Genomic DNA, 12,347 nt, shown 5'->3' on the forward strand with positions numbered 1-12,347 from the left:
TTTTGGAGGGATTTGTTAAAGGAGGGATGCCATGTCCTCTGTGTTGGTCATGGGGCTGATAAGCCTTGAGGAGTGGTGTTGTCATTGCGTTTGGAGGAGCATGTTTAAGACTATTGTGTGATATGGAGCTAGTCTGTGATTGGGTAGAGTAGTGTCAATTGTGTTGGAGGCTATTTGAATATTCTCTAGGTGCAAAGTCTAGAAGGAGTGTGTTGATAGGGGGGATCAAATTGTCAGCTTGAGGAAGCTCATACGTGTTTGCAAGGAGACATATTGAATGATTAGGGCCCTCTCTTTTCTCTCCACAATCTTGTTGAGACAAAGGATACAATAATTGGAAGATATGTAGGAGGCTGGTAGCTATTTTGTCAATGGTAGCTTCAAGTTTTCTATTCGCTTAGGTGATGGTTGTGGAGCTTTGATTTGTGGAGATAGTGAACTAAAGAGAGTTTAAAGAAAGTAATATTTTGGTGTTGCTCATCGTAATATTCCCATTGTCGAAGGGTTTTCGAAAGCAAAGTTGTGACCATAGAGGTCCTTGTGAAATTCCAAGATAGAAGATCAATCAAGCAAATAAGCAAGATGAGAAAATGATGTCAAGTCTCTGTTTTTATTTCTGCCAATAATTGAAGATGAATAGAAAGCCAAATCAGTTTACAGTGGCAACCTCCACAACGTTCATGTTTACATTCCAACAACTCTTCAGAAGACTGATGAGACAAACAACCTTCTAGCTTAGCAACTCCCTCTTTTACATCGGTAGAGCTGTAAGAGTCCGTCTTGAATCAATACTTCTGAGTTCTCACTGTTGAAGAATCAGCAAAACACGACACCACTTTTAGATAGTAGTGACATTGAGATGCCACTTGATATCTAAACAATGTCATCCATTAACATTCTGCACTTGCTTCAAAGCTTTCTGTCTTTTCCTCACAAAGTGGGAGTACAAAAATGAAGCATTTTCCAGTGAACAATCACCATTTGTCTCTTTCTTAGTAGAAGAGGTTTTTCTTTGAAACATTTTTCCATCTCCATTCAAATTGACAGGCCTTAGAATAAGTTATGAACCCTTGGACAGAGCATAAGATCTTCCATATCCTTCCAGCTCTGGCTGCTTTTGCACCACCTGAGATCTCCCTATTGTGTTGTCTAAGTCTACGTTGCAAGTTGGAAATTACACCAACATAAGTTTTGTCCAGTCCTACTGAAATGAGGCAATACATTAGCTAAGCGGTTGAGGCATTAGACGAAGAATCTGCAGGATCATGGAAATCTGGTTCTGTGTCATGATCTTCAGCAAGACTCGAATCATGTGGGGTTTAGGTCTTGGGATTGGGAGATGGCGCACTGTGTCTCTTCTCTGAGGAAAACAATTCACGTCTATGGGAATGAAGATCAACCCTGTCTCTTCGGTTGACAGGACACTTTATTGGATTGGGGAATCTTGCAACAAGGGACTCCAAATTGGGTAATTCGAGCTCAAACTTGGTAACCGATGAGACACGAATTATTGACTCTGAATTCTGTGATCCTACCTTCATAGGAGTGGACAGTCCTGCCTCCGCAGAGAAGAATCTTTGTGTAGCAACACACCAACAGTATTTCTTAGTGACCTGATTTGATGCTGTTGTTGATAATGAAAGGCCGTCTGTGCATTCATCGCAGGCCCTACAGCTTTAGCTGCAAAGCTATGGCCGCTAGTCGCAAAGATGCGTAGAGAAACTCCAATCATAACCGAAATTAGTTGAGAGCAGCTGTCCAAACTCTTCGTCTCCTTCTTTCCCTGTGGCTATGCTGGGGAAATCACTATACTCTGCATCAAGATGCAAGAATGCCTCCACGTACTTGACTGCAGAATTGTAATTCTCAGCCTCAAGGGCCTCTTTAGCACCATCAATGGAGTTGGCGCATTCCACGATGGCATCAATCCGATCAAGCGTGGTGGCCAAGACCCGCGACTGCACTAAATCTCTATCCCCTGTTTCCTTCCAGCCTGTTTTCCATGCTTTTTCTCCCCAGGTATTCGATCCCCACAATAGCCATCCGAAAAGCGGCCTGTTTTTCCCCCAAACCTCTTTTCATCTGAGTTCAGAACAACCTTGTACTTGCCAGGTTTTACGCAACCCACTCTATAATCTGGAAAACTCTTTTTCCAGTGACAATTGAAAACGAACACCAAATTTCCTCTCTCAAAGACTATAACTTTATCTCCTTCATCTTTGCGTGACACGTACTGATGCTCAGAGACCATAAACCCATATGTTTCTTCCAACTGCTACATTGCACAATCAAACTCCTGCAACCAATGATACCTCAAGTAATCTGCATCACCCAAGTCAAATCTTCATCTACATTTGTCAAAACTATTTTTGTTCCCCGGTACAAATTTGCCATTGTGAAGATGTTGATCTCCCCTGGGAAAGTCAATCCATTCAAGGTGACCAAATTCATTTCCCATAAAGTTTAGATAACCTTCTCCACCCAAGCTCATTGTAATCAATCATATCATCTTATGCAAAGCAATACCACGATCAATGGTTGGTGTGGTCGGGCCATCAATGGCCATAAAATCATACATGTCCTTGTCCATCAGCCAGAATGCATTTGTCTTATCTCCAACAAGAGCTTGATCGTGGCTTTCCGCATAGGCAACACATTTCTCTTTCCACCGCCTGTTTGTAAGTGTATACACAATGTCACCCATTTGCCAGTCTTCATCCTTTTTCTTTGATAGAAGTTCAATCCATTTATCTGGAATAACCATATGGAGCCTGTAATTGAAACCTATGCCACCATCTGCAAACTGGGATGGAAAAGACTGGCATTCCACTCACATCTTCTCCAATTGTTATAGCATTAGGATAAAGGGCATGAATCATGTCATTGGCAAGCATCAAATAATTGACTGCATCCATATCAGTTGCTAGCCCAAAATACTGTCATATTCCCCATGTCAACATAGCAAAGGATAAGGGAACTCCAAGAATACTCATTGCGTTGCGGCAGGCAATCAAACGTGTGTTGAACATCAAGCAAGCTCCCACATTTGGCATACATATCCACTAGTGTACTTCGATTTGCATCTCTTTGAAACAGTTTAGTACTTCCTCACAAAGCCCATAATTGGCATATCCTGAAATAAGTGTAGCCCATGAGACTGCATCTCGAGTTACCAATCTATCAAAAACTCCATGTTCTTCTACAAGCATGTCACATTTAGCGTACATGTCAACCAGAGCATTACGGATAAGTTCCTCTTGCACCAAACCCCTCTTCACTATATTACCCACGTAGAATAAAAGAGCAAACATAACGACTAAGTATGTACAAAGTATCAAATCCCATACACACAACTTTTTGGTGGATTCCACACCTTGGATGCACAGCAGTACGACACCGTGCAAATATAAGTTAGTAATAAATTAGTAAGTTAATAAGTTAGTAAGTAAGTAAGTTAGTTCATAAGTTAGTTTATATATTAGCTAGTAAGTTAATAGTTAGTGAGGTTAGTGGCTTATAATAGCTAACATTAAAAAGAAAAAGATTAAAAAAAGAGTGATGTTGACCGATCTATTACCACGTCGAAAAGAAGGCCGCCTCCAAATCAAACAACTGCGGGCCTTACCATCAACATCAACATCAACATCATCATCATCATCATCATCATCATCATCATCATCATCATCGTCGTCGTCGTCGTCGTCATCGTCGTCGTCATCATCATCATCATCACCATCCTCATCATCTTTATTATCATCATCCTCATCATCATCTTTATCAGCGTCGACAACCTCACAATCCCCCTTTTTTTGTAAAAAAAGAGAGAAAATTAAATAATAATAAAAAAGGAGAGAAGCTCCCTCGAATATTCTGCACGCATATTGTAGCAAGGAACCAAGAAGGTGGATTCAATATCTACCTTTAGTGGAATTTTCTTATAATGCCTCCTATCATAGTATTCAGATGACTCCATTTCAGGCTCTATATGGTCAAGATTGTCATATGCCATTTAATTTTTACGATCCTATTCTAAGGGTAGAAGCTTTGAGAAAAATGTTAGAAGAAATGGATGATCAAATCAAGATTATCAGACAAGATATTCAAGCTACCACAGACGGCCGACAAAAGGTGTATGTTGATTTGGAAAGGCAAGAACAAATCCTCAAAGAAAGAGACATGGTCTTCGTCCGTGTCCATCCAAAGAAGAGTTCCTTGTCTTTAGAAGAATTTAAGAAGCTAAGTCTAAGGTATTGTGGACCCTACAAGGTTCTCAAGTGCTTAGGACCAAGCCCTTACAAGATACAACTCCTTGAGAATTTAAAAATCCACAATGTATTTCATGTTAGCTTATTGAAAGCATATGCAGGTAACCCTAACCATATCCTTGATGATCAACAAGTCATAATACTTAGCCAATAAGTCCTTGAGCTACAACCTGATAGAGTAATTGATGTAAGAGAGAGAAAATTGAGAAGTAGAACCCTTAGAGAATATCTTGTCCAGTGGAAAGATTATCCTGAAGAAGATGCTACATGGATAGATGAGAATGTTCTTTATCAATAATACCTACAGTTTCTCTCCATATGAGGATATCTTGATTCCTCTAAGGGGAGGAGGATGTAATATTCCCATGTAAATATAAGTTAGTTAGTAATTGACAGCAACCCTCCCACGGCAGAAAATGAACATGAAACCAAGGTAGAAGCATGGAAAATCTATGCACATGGCTGAGCCATTAATCTCAAAACTAAAAAGAAACCATAAATCTTCCACTTAATAATGAACCGATTCGTTATCTTCATCATCTTCATCCATAGCTTCAACCATTATACAAGAACAAAAGGGAAAAGAAGAATTTCTGCACAAAAGACAGATGAGAGAGGAGAGAGAACAAATTTTTGCACCACCTTAAAGGAGAATATGCAATTGGACAAGAGAGAGAAGGGAAAGAGGCACATAACCATTTGTGCACTCCACCCCACCTCTTCCCCAAAAAGCACACCCCTTCGTATTTTTATTATTTCTTTGAAACTTTGATACATTTGATATTATAAGACCTTTGGCCTTTAATTTTGAGTATTCCTACCCTTCACAAATCTTCCACTTAATAATGAACCGATTCATTATCTTCATCATCTTCATCCATAGCTTGAACCATTATACAAGAACAAAAGGGAAAAGAAGAATTTCTGCACAAAAGACAGATGAGAGAGGAGAGAGAACAACTTTTTGCACCACCAAAAAGGAGAATATGCAATTGGACAAGAGAGAGAAGGGAAAGAGGCACATAACCATTCGTGCACTCCACCCCATCTCTTCCCCAAAAAGCACACCCCTTCGTATTTTTATTATTTCTTTGAAACTTTGATACATTTGATATTATAAGACCTTTGGCCTTTAATTTTGAGTATTCCTACCCTTCACAAATGCATGGACGTAACACTTTTGTGTATACCATTTATTTATTATGGTGTACGTGGATGTGGATGTGGCCCCCTCATATAGGTGTGTATTTTAGTGATTTTGTAACAATGTAAATGTTATCCCCTTTACAAAAGATAAAATTGTTATATGTGCATGGACATTTTGTGCCTTGTTTTTATGCTTCTTTGAGTGTCATCATATTCCTCCCACACTGAAATGTGAAGCGTCCTCGTGAACCTTGTCAAAGAAGAACCACAGTCTAACACAAAAAACTTCCAAAATTGTTAGTAAAAAACACTTTGATCACAAGGATGAGGCCTAGCCATGGTAGGGTATGGGACTCCAAATCCACGACCACCGGAGTAAGGGAACTCCTGCCTCAAATACTCCCACACTGAAAATATTTACTAGTCTTCAAAGGATAGGGTTCAGTCTTCCACATGGAATCACAAGTATAACCTCTCCATCCAATAAAGGAAAGAAGAATGACTTCCTTCACTATGTGACTCAAAGGGCATCTCATCAAAATGAAGCTATCACTTGTGTATTGAAAAAGAGGAGAGCATGAGAATATGCCTTTGGATTTTCTATAGGATATGTTCCTAGGGTAATTGGTGTAAGCTTGATTTAAAAGGTCAATGTGTTTGTATTGCATGTTCATAATGATTAAAGAAGAGGGGAAAAACAAGAGGGGGCCACATAAGCAATTAGTGGTGCTGATAAGGGGGTGAATGGGAAACTTTGGGGAGTAGGTGAGGCTAATGGGAAAGTTATGTAGGAAAAGAGGGTAGAGCATAGGAATAACCACTTTCATTGTACATTTTTAATGTATTGCTTTTAGCTTTTTCTTAATTATTAGATTTGAGAAATGTTCTTTTAAATATTTTAGAAAAATACTTGTTTGTCCTTTGTGATCTCCGTTGCCACATGGGAAAGGGAGGGGAATGAAATTGGTAGAGGAGAATAAGATTAGGGGGTGATGAGCCTAGAGAGAAGGAGGCATAATAAAGGGGCAATGGATGGAGAAATGAAGCATGGGAATAATGTTTTTACCTTTAAAGACTAAAATTTCTATGATTTTTTTAAATTTAATAAATGGTTAAACTTAGGTTCTTTTTAGGGTTTATCCATTCTTGTTGAGGGGAAGATGGAAAGGGTAGACTGAGAATGAGATATGGAGAGGAAAGGAAGATGCCATTCCCACCAAGCTTTCTCCTCCCGTAACCTATTTGTTTTGGACATTGCCTTTAGTGTAGTTTTGACTTGACCATTATTATAATTGGTCTGTGTGAAGTACAAGAGGTTAAAGACTGCGTGTGAACTAAACTTTAGAGGTAGGGTTTCTTTAATGGATTGTTTAATGAGGAGAGAAAGAAGAAATCTGTCGCTTTGGATCCATCTTTTGGAGAACAAATTTGCCGTTGTGAATCCTTGTGCCTCTTCTTCACTTTCTATTCTTCTTGTCTGATATGCTTGATGGCCTCTTGCTGATCTTGCATCACCCGGAAGAATTCAGCCTTCTCTCAGCAGTTCCATCTCAGCCTTGCTCCGAAGGCAGATATTCTCACCATACTCCCGCTCCCACATCCTCTCCTTCTCCCTCTCTCCTCTTTCTGTTCTCGCCTTCTGTGTTTCATCACCATGCCCCGTCTGGCTTCCGATCATCTTGTGGCCTCCTTGGTACAGGCTTTCAGGGAAGAAATGGATCGTGCCAAGATCGACAGAAACTCCCTCACCAGACAAAACAAGAAAAGGAAAGGCCGCAATGGTAGATACCAGCAGCCAGACGGGCAGATTCTCGAAGCAAATGATCCGTTTCAAGAATTCAAGAACAAGAAGAAGACGATGAGGATTGCTCTACCACTGTGGAGGAGCGCCTCCTCACATCTCTGTCCGGTCTGCACCATCGCAGCAGTGGGGCCAACCCCCTTGCTGGGGTAGCATTCACAGCCTTCTCGTCTCTTTTAGCGGCAGCATTTGGAGCTTTCTTCCTGATAACCACGGGCTCCCAATCTTGCAATAGTGGACCAACTCCTACCATTCTCTCTCTCTCTCTCTCTCTCTCTCTCTCTCTCTCTCTCTCTCTCTCTCTCCGCCTCTTCTCCTCTGAGACGAGCATGGCTATGGCGACGGGCGCAGCTATGGTGGATGGGATGATAGACCTTTGTCTAAAAGTTCACTTTAGGAGGCTTGAAAGGGTAGTCGGGAGGGAAATGGATCATGACGAAGAAGACACCGCTTGCATAGGGGCTATCGGCAGGGCCCATGATGGCGGCTTGCCAATGGAACATGTCCTCACCGATAGGCCCAGCGCTGCAGGATGTGGGGCTCCTTTTGTATGCACTTCGATGCCATCTCTCTCTCTCTCTCTCTTGTGCCGATAAAAAACCTCTCTTTGCCTTCACCGGTAATAGCGAGGGTATTTCCTGCTAGGGTTAAGGGCATTCTCTCTCTCTCCCTCATTCTCTCTCTGTGTTTGTGGTTCAAAAGGAGGTCATACATTACTACGGGATGGATTAGGACCGATGAAGTTGCGATGGCAGATGGAACTTGCAACTTTGTGGGCAAGTGTCAAGGGCTGCCTGGGCGGCATCCCCAATGCATTGCGAGAGGGCATTCTCTCTCTCTCCCTCACTCGCTCTCTGTCTCAGATGTCCCTTTCTCTTTCATGTCTTCCGCTTTCTTGCCTGATCTTTCTTTTCCCTTCTGCCTTCTAACGTGAGTGCCTGCTGTCGTTGAGATGGTTGTGTGCGGAATCCAATCCAATGTCGACGCAGTGGCCCAGGAAGTAAAAGACCTGATCGAATCAGACTTGCTACTTGCTTTCGATGGTGGGTTGTGTGACAACCACTTCACCGAGATGGAGTTGATAGAGGGTGGTGGTATTTCCTGCGTTGTCTAGCCCCACGACCACGATCTTGTACTACTTAGTAGGAAACAGGGTGAACCACAACCGGGATATCAAGGCTTCCATTCCACTCTCTCATTCGAATAATCTTCCTCCTCCTCTTCCTCTGAACGTTTGCATTTTCTTACCGCAGGAATTCATCATTCATTAAAATCAATGTTGGCCATGTTTCCCTTTGCATCTGTCTGTTGGTGCTGCTTTGGAGGAGGATGATGATGTTGTTCTTGCTCTGAGTCTACTTTGAGTGTGTGCTTATTATTTGAATGGGAACTTCATAGAGAAGCAAGGTTTAAGCTTTTGCTGTTGAGATTTTATGACAGTGTGAGCACAACGTCATCATATTCACGTTCTTCTTCTTATTCTTCTTCAGAAAAACTGTGCCTTCTCCTGCTCCAAATAGCTCAAATTATTTTCTTCTTCTTCTGCTTTCTCTTCCTGTTTTTTGTATTTGATCGCCCTACTCTGAAACCCCTTGCTTGATCTTCATTGCAAGGGACCATGAAAGAAAAATCGTGTTCTCGGAGACAGCATGAATTTTGTGGACAGGTTCGCAGCAGAAGATAACTATTCAATTGTGGCTATCGAAATATGTAGAGAAACATTGCATTCTTGCACATTGCATCACCATCTTTATGTATTTTTCTTATTCTTTCTAATGTTGCTTCTTCTTCTGCTTCGTGCTACTATCCATAGAATCTCTCAGCAATTGTAGTTGTTGAGATCAGCTTCTTCCCCGGGGCTGCACACCAAAAATGACAGCAACCCTCCCATGGCAGAAAATGAACATGAAACCAAGGTAGAAGCATGCAAAATCTATGCACATGGCTGAGCCATTAATCTCAAAACTGAAAAGAAACCATAAATCTTCCACTTAATAATGAACTGATTCGTTATCTTCATCATCTTCATCCATAGCTTCAACCATTATACAAGAACAAAAGGGAAAAGAAGAATTTCTGCACAAAAGACAGATGAGAGAGGAGAGAGAACAACTTTTTGCACCACCGAAAAGGAGAATATGCAATTGGACAAGAGAGAGAAGGGAAAGAGGCACATAACCATTTGTGCACTCCACCCCACCTCGTCCCCAAAAAGCACACCCCGTCGTATTTTTATTATTTCTTTGAAACTTTGATACATTTGATATTATAAGACCTTTGGCCTTTAATTTTGAGTATTCCTACCCTTCACAAATGCATGTATTTTTATTATTTCTTTGAAACTTTGATACATTTGATATGATAAGACCTTTGGCCTTTAATTTTGAGTATTCCTACCCTTCACAAATGCATGCACGTAACACTTTTGTGTATACAATTTATTTATTATGGTGTATGTGGATGTGGATGTGGCCCCCTCATATAGGTGTGTATTTTAGTGATTTTGTAACAATGTAAATGTTATCCCCTTTACAAAAGATAAAATTGTTATATGTGCATGGACATTTTTGTGCCTTGTTTTTATGCTTCTTTGAGTGTCATCAGTAATAAGTTAGTAAGTTAATAAGCCAGTAAGTAAGTTAGTTAGTTCATAAGTTAGTTTATACATTAGCTAGTAAGTTAATAGTTAGTAAGATTAGTAGCTTATAATAACTAATGTTAAAGAAAATTAATGTTATAAAGAAAAAGGTTTAAAAAAAATAGTGGTGTCGACTGATTAGTTTCCACAAAAAAGAAGGCCGCCTCCAAATCAAACAGGCCGTGGGCACCTTACCATCAGTATAATCATCGTCATCATCATCCATCAGCATCATCATCGTCATCATCATCTTTATTATCATCATTCTCGTCATCATCTCTGAGTGAAGCTCGAGTGAAGGAACTGTTTTAAGCATAAAGAGAGGAGAAAAAGAGGGGAAGGGAGAGGTAGCATGCACTCCCTTCTGCCTGTATAAAGGCATGCCCTCTACTAGGTTGTGGAGGCAAAAGGATACCGAGAGAGAGAGAGAGAGAGAGAGAGAGAGAGAGAGAGAGAGAGAGAGAGAGAGAGAGAGAGAGAGAGAGAGAGAGAGAGAGAGAGAGAGAGAGAGAGAGAGAGAGAGAGAGAGAGAGAGAGAGAGAGAGAGAGAGAGAGAGAGAGAGACTGGGAGAGAGAAAGTTAGAGAGGGAGAGAGTTAGTTCAATTCCCCCTCTCTCGGTCTTCAACTAGGTAATGTTCTCTCAAGCTCTCCCATCCCGAGTTTCATTCCTCCTTCTTTATCTCTCAAAACTACTTGCGAACGATGGCTCCAAAGCAAGAGGCACAAAGACCATGAGATCCACCGCAATTGGTCAAAGAATGGTTATTGCCAGAGATATGGGAGTGCTCGAGGTTGTTAGAGTTGCACCTACTAATGGTACATCAGGTGTGACGAATGCAAGTGCAAGCAAAGATGAGATTCCCAATGTCATTGTGCCAAACCAAGTTATTCACAACTCAAAAATAGGCTATTATTTTCATATCGTCACATAAAATAATAATGTTTTTGTTGAATTTTTTCATAAAATGTTAGCTTTTGCATTAAATGGTACAAGAACTAGTTGTTAAATTGCATGGAGAGTATCCATATAAAAATTAAGTACATAAAATATTAGCTTTCATATTTACACTTACACGAAATGATAACTTTCATCTAGAGAGCATGATTAATACATGCATAAATTATTAATTGCTATCTATGATTTGTAGCTAGATTAATAAAGATTAGAATCCATAGAATTATGATGGAAATAATTGTAGGTGGATATTGTACGAAATAAGTAAAGGATTACATGCGTATTCAAGATTAGTTAAATAAAATAAATTGAATATATCTACTATCAAACGCGGCAAGGTTAAGTACTGATTAATGCTTGCAAAAGTCTATTTAAAAGCCATGCAAATTGTCTCATCGATGTATTTTTACTAGGAAATTCACTATTTCTTAGGACAGATCAATGCTAAGAAGATATTGGACGGAATCTAAAAAAATATGAAGAAATGTGGATGTTAGAGGGGGGGACTCTAGTCGTGAATTCTACATTACTCCTAGAATCTAACGAGCCTCTTCGTGACTTAGGATGGGATCCCAGAACCCTAATACTAGTTACAAGGGTGAAATCTTGGTGGAAAAAATACACTTGTGGAATTCTGTATATCTTTTGCAGGATTGGAAATATAAAAATTGTAATAAACTTCCAATATAATATATAAATTACGTGAAGGAACATGTGGCTTGACAAACTAATTAAGAAAGCTGGTTGTATATGTTTCAATAAATGTGATGTAGGTAATTAAAAAACTAAAGATGATACTGTCATCAAAGGAAAGCGGTTGGGCGTGACCCCGATGGGTCCATCCCCCAACTGTAGGGTGGTCCTAGTTACCTTGGAGCTTTTCTAAATTGGCGATAGAAATAAGAAGATGATAAATTAACCAACTACTTGCTAGGTAGAACCGACTTGCATTGTTTTAGGGGGCCGAAATCAGATTTTGCCTTATGGATAGGAGGGTTGATGTACCGCACTCCCCTTCATCTCCCATTCTCTTTGAACCAAGTGCAATGGAAAGTTTGCTTCAGTTCAAGTAATCTTGTAGGAAGTGGAAACTCAAAATTACTGACACTAGCTGATTGTAAGGAGACCCGACTGATTTTAGGAACCTGAAAATTTAGGTTGATCCTAGAGGGTTCAGCCGGAACTCTTTCGTTGCGATGTAGGCTCAGTAGGGTCTAAGTGACAAACCTCGTGATACTCCAAGGGAGCACCATGCGGTGTCATTTGGAAAACCTACTGATGGACTACTAAAGGTGTGCCTTGGAATGAGCTTGGCGGACACCTCATACTCATTTTTGTAGTCGTGAAGGCAACATTGATTGTGGTAGTTTGTCCATCTCGGCAGCCATGTTTTTCTATTGGAGCTACTTATTGATTCAATCAAAGTTGCATGTGTTGGAATATACACTGAAGCTTCAAAGAACCTTACGTGTGAAGGAAGGGATTATTGTCTTTGGCTAGTTCAGGAGCTACGATCAAAGAAAGCAGGTTGTTAAACTTAG

General features: G+C 40.3%; 1 pseudogene; it reads right to left on the reverse strand.

The window, feature by feature from the left end:
• Window positions 1-1,220: 1,220 nt before the first annotated feature.
• Window positions 1,221-2,894, reverse strand: LOC148010849 (1,4-alpha-glucan-branching enzyme 1, chloroplastic/amyloplastic pseudogene; annotated as a pseudogene).
• Window positions 2,895-12,347: the final 9,453 nt, after the last annotated feature.

This window comes from Lygodium microphyllum, chromosome 29, assembly GCF_053477565.2.
Source record: "Lygodium microphyllum isolate KBCC chromosome 29, Lygodium_microphyllum_v1.1.10, whole genome shotgun sequence".
In the NCBI taxonomy this organism is placed as follows: domain Eukaryota; kingdom Viridiplantae; phylum Streptophyta; class Polypodiopsida; order Schizaeales; family Lygodiaceae; genus Lygodium; species Lygodium microphyllum.